General features: G+C 32.4%; 1 pseudogene; it reads left to right on the top strand.

Annotated features, from left to right (window-relative positions):
• The first annotated feature begins 3,990 nt into the window (after positions 1-3,990).
• LOC111798821 lies at positions 3,991-8,436 on the top strand (annotated as a pseudogene).
• Positions 8,437-11,986: the final 3,550 nt, after the last annotated feature.

The following is an 11,986-nucleotide window of genomic DNA, read 5'->3' as shown; positions in this document are numbered from 1 at the left end:
CGGTAGGTGTGCCAATAAGGATGCTAGGCTTCCAACGGAGTGGATTGTGAGATCCCACATCGGTTGGAGAGAGGAACGAAATTGGATTGTGAGATAGCGCATCGGTTAGAGAGGGGACACATTGGTTGGAGAGAGATATGTAACGGGCCAAAGCGAACAATATCTTCTAGCAGGGACTTAGGTTGTTACACAAATCTTCCACTTGATAAGAAACTTCAAGCACGAAAACACTCATCCTCGTTCTCTCTAACTCGAGCTTGTTGATACGTAACACGACTTCCATGACATATTAACTATCTGCAACATTTAGTTACGAGTTTTGATTACACGATTTTAGGAGCGTCTGGAGGATTTATCAAGTGATTCCTCTACCATTGGTGAAACTATGGAGGATATGGCCAACCCCAAGAACCAAACACTAGCAAGTCAAGTGAAACTCAACTCGTAGAAGAGTAGAGAGGTCGAATTANCAAGTGATTCCTCTACCATTGGTGAAACTATGGAGGATATGGCCAACCCCAAGAACCAAACACTAGCAAGTCAAGTGAAACTCAACTCACAGAAGAGTAGAGAGGTCGAATGAAAGGCATTAGAAAGAGCTACAGCCAAGGCCCGCCGCTCGTTGCCTACTGCCTGGTTCATATGCTTTGCTTTGTGTAGATGACATTCAAACCAAGGGTGTACACCGGGTGAGTTGGGTTGGAAAAATCTTTTGAATCAACTTGAATTTTGTGTTAGCTAGATTGGTGACCCGAACAGTTNTTGGAAAAATCTTTTGAATCAACTTGAATTTTGTGTTAGCTAAGTTGGTGACCCGAACAGCTCGAATAGAACTCACAACTCAACTCAACTTTTTATTTTTGGGTTTGGTTGAATTGAACCTGAATTTCAAGTTAGCTAGATTGGTGAACCGAGCAACCCAAATAAAATTCGCAACTCAACCCAACTCTTTATTTTTAGGTTGGGTTATAAACTCTATTCGAATGGTTCTTTTACTAAATAATTATTTTAAATCAATCATATTTATCTACGATACATGTTACATTAATGATTAAAATCTCATAAAACTCAAATATCAAACATTTCACAAGTCACAATGCATCATTAACATCGGTTACAAACGTTAATTATTCTTAATCTTTACAATAATTTTAAAAGTAGGGATCGATTGGATTACAGTTCTATTGATATGAACCAAGAGACATCAATCATACAATATACTTCAATGAAGATGTGAAGAAAATGTTGTCAAAATTATCAAAAGATGTTGCAATTCATGCCACATTAAGAAAGAATGAAGTTTATGTGCTCTTCTTTAGCCAATGACTAAGTTTCTTTACAATTGTNTATTGTATTTCATTAATGTATTTTAAGACATTTTATTTACTTGACGTTACAATTATATAATGGTTACTTATGGCCATAAAGTAGGAAGGTTACAACTCTTGGAATGCCTTTAATAGTTTCATTTTGATGCTATATAAAGCCATGTATGTTGTATTTGTAGGAAGACTTGGAAAATACAGTAAAAGAAGCATTTGTGCTCTTCTTTAGCCAATGACTAAGTTTCTTTACAATTCTATGTAGTTTATGTTGCATGTAGAATCATTCAAGCTCGACACGATCAATCTTGCTTGTGGAGTGATTCGAATCTCAATCAAGTGTTCTTGTCTTGAGATATTTGATCAACAAGAATCATTCAAGCTAGACATGATCGATCTTGCTTGTGGAGTGATTCGAATCTCAAACAATGTTCTTGCCTTGAGATATTCGATCAACAAGGTCATCCAAATCTTACTTTCCTTATAGTGATTCCTTATCTTATCATTTGGTATCAGAGCTACAGGCTCAAGATCAAATATATGTTTCCTTTACGTTTCTTTTCAATTTATTTTTATCTTTATAGTTTTTAATCAACCCAAAATAAAAAAAAAAACTTCATTCTTCCTCAGTGTGGCATGAATTGCAACATCTTTTGATAATTTTGACAACATTTTCTTTACATCTTCATTGAAGTATATTGTATGATTGATGTCTCTTGGTTTATATCACCTATTTTTGGGTTGATCGGATAAATGTCAACCCACGAACCAACCCAAATTTTCGATTTTCTACAAATTCAATCCAACCCAAATCGAAAAAAACCCTAATTCTTAATTTTAGAAAATTAGTCAATCAATCCTTAAAAAACCTACAACAACTATTCTATTTAATAATAATAATAATAACAAGAACAACATGACATGAGGTCCACATCTATAATGGTTGCCACATTTTGCATTAATTAATTAATTAATTAATTATATATATATATATATATATATATATATAATTTAAAAATATAACTAGAAAAGTAAAGTAATTAAATTATAGGTCTTTTGTTTTCCCCAATGCAATATAAAGTGGTCAATTCCACATCTTCCTTTATTATGTGCACGTTTAATTATTAATTTAATAAATATTTTTCCATTATTAATATATATATATATATATATATTGTAAATATTAGTTTTTAATTTTTAACATCCCAAAAATACATTTTTTATAAAATAATAATACAAGGGCAAAATCGACATATTCATAAAATAAAATAATTCTTTTATTTGTCGACTATATATATATATATTAATTACTATTGAATTATACTCGATGATAAAAAAAAAATATATTAAATTAACTTAATTAAAAATTATAACTTTTAAAGAATAAAGATGGGATTTTATTAATAAAAACACAGATATCGAAAAGTAAATTAAATAAAAAGTGCTTAATTATTCTCTTGCACGTTTAATTATTAATTATATTTCCCTAATTACTTTTATTTTTATATGTCGGTGGAATGGAACGGGGTGACCGTTGAGCACGGCCTATTACTGCCATTCCACCGCCCTCTGTCGGCCTGTCCCTGCCTTTTCCGCCGCTACACGTTCAACGGACACCAACTTCCAACACTGCAACTTCAGTCCTTTTTCAATTTTCGAGTCGTAGCTTATCGACTCGGTCGATGGATAGATAAATATTTAGATTTTAGCTTACGACGGTTGTTGAATATCAAAAACTTAGTACACAAAATTTAATACTTTAGAACGAGTTAGGAGTACGGTAACAAATCATGAGTTATTAGAACCAGAATTGTACTCGTGTTCGTGAGTTGGGTTAGGTCAGGTTGAGACATTTCTTAGACTCAACTTAACTGTTTCGAGTTGTCAATTTTTTTCGACTTGAATAATTTTTTTTATTAAATAAAGAACCCAACTCAATTCAACCCTACAAAGTTAATCGGTAAAACATATATTTATTTATTTTTAAAATATTTAATTAAGATCGAAAAAAAATTATTAAATATATGTATATATAATTATATAGTAAATAAAAATATATATTTTTTTAAATTAACAATAAATTTGGATTGGTTCAGTTAATCTAATTAATTTTAAGAAAATCTATGAACTAACCTAACCATTTGAATACGACTTAATTTAATATAAGTTCAACCTATGAATTGGGTCGGGTTGATCAGACTTTTCGAGGACTTGTGTTGATTCTTGGAATGATATTAACGTTTAGAAGTTAAAAGTAAATGAAGTGACGATGTCGTGGAAAATACGAATTGGGTTAGGTTGATCAGACTTTTCGAGGACTCGTGCTGGTTCGTGGAATGATATTAACGTTTAGAGGTTAAAAGTAAATGAAATGGCGATGTCGTGGAAAATACAAATTGGGTCGGGTTGATCAGACTTTTCGAAGACTGTGTTGGTTAGTGGAATTATATTCACGTTTAGAAGTTAAAAGTAAATGAAGTCACAATGTCTTAGAAAATACGAATTGGGTCGGGTTGATCAGACTTTTCGAGGACTCGTGATGGTACGTGAAATGATATTAACGTTTAGAAGTTAAAAGTAAATGAAGTGAGGATGTCGTGAAAAATACCGTAATTATAAATATTGAATCCGAATTTCAAACCCTAATAAACTAGTTTTAACAATTCATCCTATAAAATTTTAATATAAACAGTCCTTTCTTCTTCATCGCCATTTGTCGTTCACAAACAGAGAATTCCCTGTTCTTCTGTTCAAAGCTTGGAGTTCGTAGGCCGCCATTTTTACACCTTGAGATTGGTTTACAGAGGGTTTGTGCTGTGCGTTCGTAGGCGGCGGCGATGGATTTGAGCCGGCGGAGGGCGGCGGTGGCAAGGGGGAACGTGGTGGCGGGGTCTGTCTGGGAAAGCAGAATCCGATTCGATGAAGTCCGTGGTGGGATTAGGGTTTTCAATGGAGACGATGAAACCGCCGAATGTAGGGTTCCGGCCGCTACCGTCGGGAGTGCAAGGAGGAAGACATGGAAATCCGATGAGGGTTTTAACTCGATTCAAATCGCCGAGGAAAAACCAGAATCACCGAGTAGCGGCGATGAACAGAATCGGAAAACCCCGATTCCGTCTTGGAGATTGAGATCCAACAACAGTCCAAACAAACCGGTACGAATACCAGAGAGAAACTCAACGAGGAAGAAAACCGATCAGTCTCGAAAATCGGCCGTCGGGATTACCAAACCGCCGACGAACACAAACGGAATCAGAAAAATCTCCCCGGAGAAGACGGTTTCATCTCCTCCACCTCAAGATTTCTTCGATGCATTCGAAGAGATTAAGAAAGAAAGCTTCGACGTTAAGGAAATCAATTTTCCAGCACAAGAAATTTTCCCGGGAAACAAACAGAAATTACAGAGACTAGGTGAGAACAGAGCCTCCCATTTTCATTACAGAATCTCAAAATTTAATTTCCTCAACTGTTTGATTTCTTGCAGTGGATTTGATAATGTGGAGGGAGTTTTCAAGATCCGCCATGGCATTTGGAGCGGGGAATTTGGTTATAGCCCTCTCTTATTTCATCAAGAACATGAACATCAGGTAAAAACAACAAAAAACCCCAAATCCGCCATTGAAGAAGGGTTGTTAAGCTTTGTTTTGTTTCTGGAATTTGCAGCTTTATCAGTATGATTTCGCATATGGGTCTTGTTTATCTGGCTGCCATTTTCGTCCATAGCTCCATTTTTAGCAGGTGCTCGATCAATTTCGTCCTGTTTTGTTTAGGTTAAGCTCTGGTTTTGCGTTTAATTTTCCCGGGAAAATTACAGGGGAAATGGAAAGGAAATCGATAGTGATGATGAACATTGTGTGGTTGAAGAAGAAGTGATTCGATTGGTTAAAGGGTTTGTTCCTTTCGTGAATGAATTGCTGCAAAATCTCAAGCCTCTGTTCCATGGAGATCCTTCTGCAACTATGAAGGTAATTTTCTTTTTCTTTTTTTTTTTTCGTTTTTTTAAAATTAAAAAATATATATACTCTTAAATTTTCTATTTTCTTTACTCAATAACACGTTTTTTCCAACTAAAATTATTTTATTTCAAAAATAAAATATTAATATTTTGTTTAATTTTAAATTTAATAGTATTTTAAATATATTATTGAATTTTAAAATATTTCATTAATATCTTTCCATTTTTATTTTTTTAAAAAAATTTACATAAAATTTTATAAATAATATTAACACCAATGATATTAACAAAATGGTCTATCTATACTATATAGATTATTTTCGAACTTTTTAATGTTATTCTTGAAAATTCATGCGTAATTTTGAAATTTGTTACTAACGTTACAAATATTTTTAAATTTTTTAAAAAATTAAAACTTATTATTAATGAAAATTCATGCATATTTTTGAAACGTGTTACTAACGTTTCAAATGTTTTTAATTTTTTTTCAAAATTGAAGCTTATTATTAATGAAAATTTATGCATATTTTTTGAAACGTGTTACTACATTAAAAATATTTTTAATTTTTTTATAAAAAATTGAAGCTTATTATTAATGAAAATTTATGCATATTTTTGAACGTGTTATTAACGTTTAAAATATTTTTAAATATTTTTAAAAATTGAAGTTTATTATTAATAAAAATTTATGCATATTTTTTAAACGTGTTATTAACGTTAAAAATATATTTAATTTTTTTTTTTTANGCATATTTTTTGAAACGTGTTACTACATTAAAAATATTTTTAATTTTTTTATAAAAAATTGAAGCTTATTATTAATGAAAATTTATGCATATTTTTGAACGTGTTATTAACGTTTAAAATATTTTTAAATATTTTTAAAAATTGAAGTTTATTATTAATAAAAATTTATGCATATTTTTTAAACGTGTTATTAACGTTAAAAATATATTTAATTTTTTTTTTTTAAAATTGAAGCTTATTATTAATGAAAATTCATGCATATTTTTGAGACGTGTTACTAACGTTAAAAATAAATATTTTTAAAAATGGAAGCTTATTATTAATGAAAATTCATGCATATGTTTTACAAATATTTTTAATTTTTTTTGAAAATTGAAGCTTATTATTAATGAAAATTTATGCATATTTTTGAAACGTGTTACTAACGTTACGAATGTTTTGAAGTTTTTTTTGAAAATTGAAGCTTATTATTAATGAAAATTCATGCATATTTTTAAAACGTGTTACTAACTTTAANATTAATGAAAATTCATGCATATTTTTGAAACGTGTTACTAACGTTACGAATGTTTTGAAGTTTTTTTTGAAAATTGAAGCTTATTATTAATGAAAATTCATGCATATTTTTAAAACGTGTTACTAACTTTAAAAATATTTTTAAATTTTTTTGAAAATTGAAGCTTATAAATTAATGAAAATTTTGAAAATTCAAAAATATTTTTAAAACATTTATAAAAATTAAACGGTATTATAGAAATATTAAGTATATTTTAGAAATATAGTATTAACGATTTTCACCTAAAATTAATTGTTATTTTTTACCATTTTTGAAGAGGGTTAAAAATGGGCAATTATGGTAAGAAATATAGAAATATATGGTAAAAAAAAATGTAATAAATATTTATTAAAATTTAAAATTTTTTTGGGTTCTGACAAATGGATGTACTGATTGACTGGCACAGGATTCGTTGCGGTTTTCACCCTCCCCAAATTATTTACCCACGGTAAAAAACACATCTCCACGGACTTAACTTCTCTATCTTTTATTCTTTTTTGGGTTACAATTCAATACGGCCGAGTACAACAAACCACCGTACTCCTCTGTCTTTTCATCCGTCGATTTGTTTGTGACCCTCTTTTGTTCCCTTCATAAAACGACCACGTTTTAAATTCTAAAAATTCTAGAAGGGAATAAAAATTAAAATTGTTATATACTTTATTTGTCGGTAATTTATTTCTGTCGGATCGGATGATTTGATGTTTGATTCAATCTCCACCCTTCATTTTTCTTTTCTTTTTTTGTGTTTTAATTTTAAAATTAAAAATAAATATTTTATTTTCATCTTTGTATTCTAAAAACTTTAATTTGGTTCGTGACTAATTTTTGTTTTTATGTTTCCATTTGAATCACATGAAACTTTATTTTGAAACGGGGTTAGATCCTAATTGGTGCCTTATTCATCGAACTATCATTTGGTTAGTAGAAACATAATGACTTGCTAATACGAGGGAGCTACGTGTCTTCCAAGTTGCCACGCGAAAATGGTTTCAGTCTCGGCCAATTTTCGTTCGACCGACGTCGGGGTACCATTTAGACAGTTCTAGGACAGTTCTGAAAAGTTGATTTGTTTTTTCAATATCTTAATATTCCCTTGGGAAACCGTGCTAGGACTCGAATTTCGAAGAAAAAAGAGCTTATAGCACTGTGCTTACTAGCTTGAAATCGAAACCTTAATTGGGCTGTTTGGAGCATACACGCAGAAAAATTGATTACTAGTCTTTGCTATATGAACACCCATTTGCCCTTTTGATCTGGACGATCGAGGTCTTTGTTTATCGACTTTTTATTTGTTTAGAATATGACGCGGATTCGTGTTGATGTTTTTAAGAGTTCTTTTTTTGTGAATTAGGAGAACATTGGTTGAGACTTTGTGGGAGTTCTTGGCAGCTGAGTTCCCACAAGAAGGGAATGATTGTTGCTATCTTCCTTATGGTATGGAACTTCTCTTCGATTCTATATCGCATTTGGGCAGGTAAACCATTTCGAACCGAAATCTTAATCTATATTGTTCAATGAGTTTCGAGATGTAGATTCGAACGTGTAACGTTATTGAAATGAAGTATGATTTTGCAGCTTTCATAGCGTTTGTAAGCTTTCGCTACTACCAGGAATCATTAGGGAGAGATGGTTGGGTTAAAAATGGAGAAGCAGCTCGACATAACGACACGGTTTCGGGTAAGTTCAAAGCTTGAGAGATAATTTTGATCAATTTTGAGGCTCTTTTCCTATGCTTTCTTTTGAGCTAGCTTGAAAATTACCATGTAAATTAATGGAATATGGTAGAAGAGTGTTCCTTTTTGATTCTTTTCATTTGAATTTGAAAGTGAGAAAATAACGATTATAATTTGTGATACTCGAGTAAACAAGAGGTATGTGAATGAATCGAGACCACATCCAAATGAAAGTGATCTTGAGAATAGGATGACTAATAAAAATTTAAAAAAATTGAAAGTTACTACTTATACTATGATATCCCACATTGGTTGGTGAGGAGAACGAAACACCATTCANGAAAGTGATCTTGAGAATAGGATGACTAATAAAAATTTAAAAGAATTGAAAGTTACTACTTATACTATGATATCCCACATTGGTTGGGGAGGAGAACGAAACACCATTTATAAGGATGTGGAAATCTTTCCTTAGTAGACCCGTTTCAAAGTCTTGAGGGAAGCTTGAAAGGGAAAGTCAAAGAGGACAATATCTTCTAGCGGTGGACTTGGACCGTTACAAATGGTATCAGAGCTAGACACCGGGCTGTGTGCTAGCAAGGAGGCTATTCCCCGAAGGGAGTAGACACCAGGCGGGTGTGTCAGTAAGGACACTGGGTCCCGAAGGGGGATGGATTTGGTGGGGTCCCACATCGATTGAAGAAAGTAACGAGTGTCAGCGAGCGAGGACGTTGGGCCACGAAGAGGGGGAGGGTGGATTGTGATATCCCACATTGGTTNTTGAAGAAAGTAACGAGTGTCAGCGAGCGAGGACGTTGGGCCCCGAAGAGGGGGAGGGTGGATTGTGATATCCCACATTGGTTGAGGAGGAGAACGAAACACCTTTTATAAGAGTGTGGAACAAACCATGTTAGAAAGACTCTATGTCGGTTTGTAGAGATAGGGTCCCACATCGATTGGACAAAGTAACGAGTGCCAGCGAGGACACTGGGCCCCAAAGGGGGTGGATTGTGATATCCCACATTGGTTGAGGAGGAGAACAAAACACCTTTTACAAGAGTGTGAAACAAACCATGTTAGAAAGACTCTGTGTAAACCATGTTAGAAAGACTCTGTGTCGGTTGGTAGAGATAGTCAGAATGTCAGGGCCATGAGTACAAACTATGTTAGAAATCCCGAGAAAATCATTTTTTCGGAAATAATTTTGTTTTTTGTGGTGCAAGATATTGAAAATATAATATTTTTTTTTAGGTTATTAATTAAAAAAAAGANAGAATGTCAGGGCCATGAGTACAAACTATGTTAGAAATCCCGGGAAAATCATTTTTTCGGAAATAATTTTGTTTTTTGTGGTGCAAGATATTGAAAATATAATATTTTTTTTAGCTTATTAATTAAAAAAAAAAAAAAAACAAATGATACATTTAATTCACATGGAGTTGGCTTAATGCAATGAATAGGGACCAACTTTATTTTCTTTTTCTTTTTTAAAAATAAAAACTTTATTAAAATTCACTTTTATTGACTTTTCTTTCCCATAATTATATTTAACATTCCAATTTGTAGATTTTTATTAGAAAAAGCACTTCAAATATTGTTTCTCTTTGTCTTTCACTATTATTTATTAAAATATAAGGAGAGAGAAAATTTTACANTTTCCCATAATTATATTTAACATTCCAATTTGTAGATTTTTATTAGAAAAAGCACTTCAAATATTGTTTCTCTTTGTCTTTCCCTATTATTTATTAAAATATAAGGAGAGAGAAAATTTTACAAATTTATTATTATTATTATTATTATATTTTAATTTGTTGAATAGTTTTCAAGGTGGTGATAGTGGATGGAAGCTCAATCCTTTCTTAAATGCATACAAACCATGTCTAGTGGATATTATTTAATATCATGTTGTGTATGTAATATAATCTAAAATAATAGATCATAAAAATAACGTATAATTACCGATTTGAATATAGCCCACCTCGAGCCTTAACCTTGCAAGTCAAGATTCAGAGAAAATTTGAAAATTTTGTGTAACGGCCTAGATCCACAGCTAATAGATATTGTCCTCTTTGAGTTTTACTTTTGAAGGGTGGTTTGTTCTCCTCCCAACTAACGTGGGACATCACAATCCACCTCCCTTCGGGGTCCAACGTTCTTGCTGGCACTCTTTCCTTCCTCCAATCGATGTGGGACTGTCTCCAAATCCACCCCTTTGGGCCCAGCGTCTTTACTGGCACACCGTCTCGTGTCTACCCCTTTCGGGGAACAATGAGAAGGCTGGCAGGCTGGCACATCGTTCAGTGTCTGGCCTTGATACCATTTGTAATGGCCCAAATTCAGTGTCTGCTAGAAGGTTTCCACACCCTTGTAAATGATGGTTTGTTCTCTTCCCAACCAATGTGAATTAGGAGTCAAGTCGGTCTATATGTCAATTCACATCAAACAGGGGCTTTATGTTACAATTTATGGAGCAATTATGCTCGAAAGTCCAGATGATTAGTTTAAGCGGGAGAATATCATAATTTATAATAATTTAATTATATTTTTAACTAACTAGTGGTGAGAAAACTTTTGTCCGGTAGCTGCCGACGGGGGGACGGGGTGGTCCAGCGGCGGAAGAGGCTATATTTTTTGAATTTGACTAAGTTGTGGAATTTAAGAATGGCCGCCGCCGCCGCCGCCGCCGCTAGTTCCGACATTCAGTTGCTGACGGGTGGCCGCCACGTCGTGCTTAGACTTCCCTCCAATTTTTGCCATATGTTTTTTTCCACCCTAATTTAATTCCATGATTTTTGTTTATTATTTTTATAAAAAAAATAAAAAATATATCGAATGTTTAATTAAAAGTTGATGTGTCTGAATAATTTAATTAAATAATAGAAAGTATAAATAATTAATTAATTACAATAATAAAAAAAAATAAAAAAAAAGTGATTTAAATTATATATTAAATTTTGTTTGAATAATTTCTGTTGCACATGCCACCTCGTTCTAATCTTATCACATCCGTCCCATCACATATTATTTGCCGTGACACGTGGCAGTCCAGAGTTAGGTTAGGTTGGGACCAGTGGGCCCCTGAAAGTTATGAATCAACGGAACATATATTCTCAGACAGCACAGCTAATCAAATGAACTTTTAGCGCTTTTACAACTTTACCCCTTCACGAAAAGGCACAAGAATCTGTTCATTTTGTATACCGGGGTAGAATCGTAATTTCCTATTTTTCTAGTTTGGTGGGCTGGCTCTTGGCGGTTTCGAGGAAATCAGATGACAAACGACGTCGTTTCGATTTTAGTTATTTTTTTTTTATTTTTTTAATGGAATATATCGATAAGAAGTACACGTAGTTAAAAGCTTTCATATTTATCTTTTTTATTTTGTTGATTTTTTTTATTCTATTTAATATAAAATTATTGTTGATTTTTTTTTAAAAATTTAAATTTTAGCTCATTTTGCGTTAAAAAAAGACAAAAATATTGCCTTAAAAAATAAAAAATATTTTACTTCTATATTCAAATTCCTTAATTTATTACAAATTCAAATTAAAAATAAATAAATAAAGGAAAGTAATTTGGCATTCAATTAAATATTTAATATATTTTTATTGGACGAGAATATACAATTGAATCCCCTTTTCTAAGGAAGCGGAAGCGATAAAGAAGGCAACGTCATGGGGGTATAAGAGTAATTTCATATCCAAAACCCACTATTTAAGCGATGAGG

This window comes from Cucurbita pepo, chromosome LG07 (assembly GCF_002806865.2).
Source record: "Cucurbita pepo subsp. pepo cultivar mu-cu-16 chromosome LG07, ASM280686v2, whole genome shotgun sequence".
Taxonomy (NCBI): Eukaryota; Viridiplantae; Streptophyta; class Magnoliopsida; order Cucurbitales; family Cucurbitaceae; genus Cucurbita; species Cucurbita pepo.
The sequence above is the reverse complement of the archived record's forward strand: the minus strand, read 5'-3'. Positions and strand labels throughout refer to the sequence as shown.